Here is a 2,254-nt window from a genome sequence, read left to right on the forward strand (position 1 = left end):
GTGTTATTCCTTATTTTTCTTATTATGCTTGGAAAAATAATGCTATTAAATTGCATAAAGGATTTAAAAAATTCAAACGTTTTAAAAAATAGTAAAATAAGTTTTATTCTCTACTGTTGTTCCATCTATGGTACAAGAGATATATTCTTCCAGATTTGTTTTTTCGCCACAACTATTTCAGTTAGAAGTAATTTAATTTGTATCCATAGATTACAAGTAAGTTTTTTCGCCTCCCATACATATAATAATTTGCGAAGCCAAGCGTCTTATCACATAATTGCAATATTTTGCGATTTGCTGTTTCTTTGGAAACATTCACAAATTCTACGAAATAGCCGTACGTTTGGACTGCATATTGAGATAAGTAGCAATTTTTTTTATGAAAATTCGTCCGCAAATATCGTCAGGCATTTTTAGAACATGCCAGCTGTGCGCTGTAATGGGTAGGAATGCTTATGGGCATGAAACTGTAATAAATGATGACATATTTCTTCTATTTCTTTTTAAACGATAATAATGTTTTCCTGTCATAACAGCTGCATTTTCGACTGATGAAGCTACATAGTTTAAAAATGGTATCTGTAATTTCCACATTTCACATTTAAATGCCTTAAACATTTATTTTCTCACTTGAATCTTTTGGCATCAATATCAATTAATTTTAACTAATTTGGTTGAGGAGATACTAATGTCTCTGGTATCAACGTATCGAACAAGAAAGCTTCATCCATTTATCATTAGTATATCAATGTTTCATCTAATAAAATTGAAAATTTTGTCATTCTGAATTTTTATTGACGACACGATTCTGTTCTAACTGGGCATAAAACATTTGTAATAATCCTTTACATTCGTTCGGCCAATTTGCTCTATGCTTTTGTAACCACATTAGGGGTTCTTTTCCAATATGTTGAAAAAAGTTGAGGATTTCTTTTGCAGGTTTGATGCGAGATATTGTTTTATCAGCAATAATGCATCAGCCATATCGATATTTCCTCTAATTTTTTCGCTTTTCAAACGAACAAAAGTGAATCATCTGTTTGTATATTTATATTTTGTTTGTATTCTTTGTTTCTGTTTTAATTTACTATTTATTTCTATATGCCCCGGCTCTTGGGATTCTGCGTGACATAAATCTTTTGAATAAACACCCTTCTCATTGATTTATCACAAATGATAACAAAAATTAAATTTACATCATGTTGTCACTTTGCGTAACCATGGTCTCTTAAATTAATTCAATTTTCTAGGTCATTGTTCGTTGAAATTTATATTTTTCGGAATTTTTTTTTATCCTGAATTTTATTATTATTCATTATTAGTATTTAAAACTGAATTTATTTTCTTTAATATTTATTTTATGTACACGTCGCAGAATTCCGGCATATCTAAAATATGGTATGACGAAAAGAATTTTTATCTTGCATATACTACAATAATTAAAGACTATCACTCGGATTGGTACTTTGCGTCTATTTCTCAAGACTTTATATACCGATCATTCATTGAGCCAGCATGCAAATAAAAGCTTCGCTTAGATTTTTGTTTTTTCTCAATTCATCACCATTTTTTGTGAAACAAGAAAATATAGACAGAAACAAAGAAATTAAAGAAAATATTTAAAGAAGTTAAATGATGAAGACATTGAAAAATAATATACAGGGTCTACCAAAAGTGTGGAAACCCCTAAATATCTCAGAAAATATACGTTTTACAGAAAAGTGTTTCCAACAAAAGTTGTAGGGTTTAAGAAGATCTATATACTGATTCTATCAGTTCGACCTTGGATGGCGTCGTCAAGGTCAGGTCAAGGTCACATTGACTTTTTTAAATGACACCCCTACATTTGATTGCATATCTTATAGCTTAATTCAAGAGCTTTCCAAAACAATATAATAATGTTCATTTTTATTAAGTACTTTGCGAGTTATGAGGGTTGAAATAATTTCTTAATTTTACATAAACCATAAAATATCTAGTAAACCATTCATTTTTCGATTATCTTACCTTCATACTTTTATGTACAAAATAATGAAAGGAATCAATTGGTGTAAAGAAAACATACAGTTGTTTTTAAGAAAAAATATGGAATTGTTAATTGCAAATTACATATTTTTTCTTAGAAACAACTATGTGTTTTCTTTACACCAATTGATTCCTCTCATTAATTTGTACATAAAAGTATGAAGGTAAGATAATCGAAAAATGAATGGTTTACTAGATATTTTATGGTTTATGTAAAATTAAGAAATTA

The sequence above is a fragment of the Camponotus floridanus genome, unplaced genomic scaffold (genome assembly GCF_003227725.1).
Source record: "Camponotus floridanus strain SB8 unplaced genomic scaffold, Cflo_v7.5 scaffold509, whole genome shotgun sequence".
Lineage (NCBI taxonomy): Eukaryota > Metazoa > Arthropoda > Insecta > Hymenoptera > Formicidae > Camponotus > Camponotus floridanus.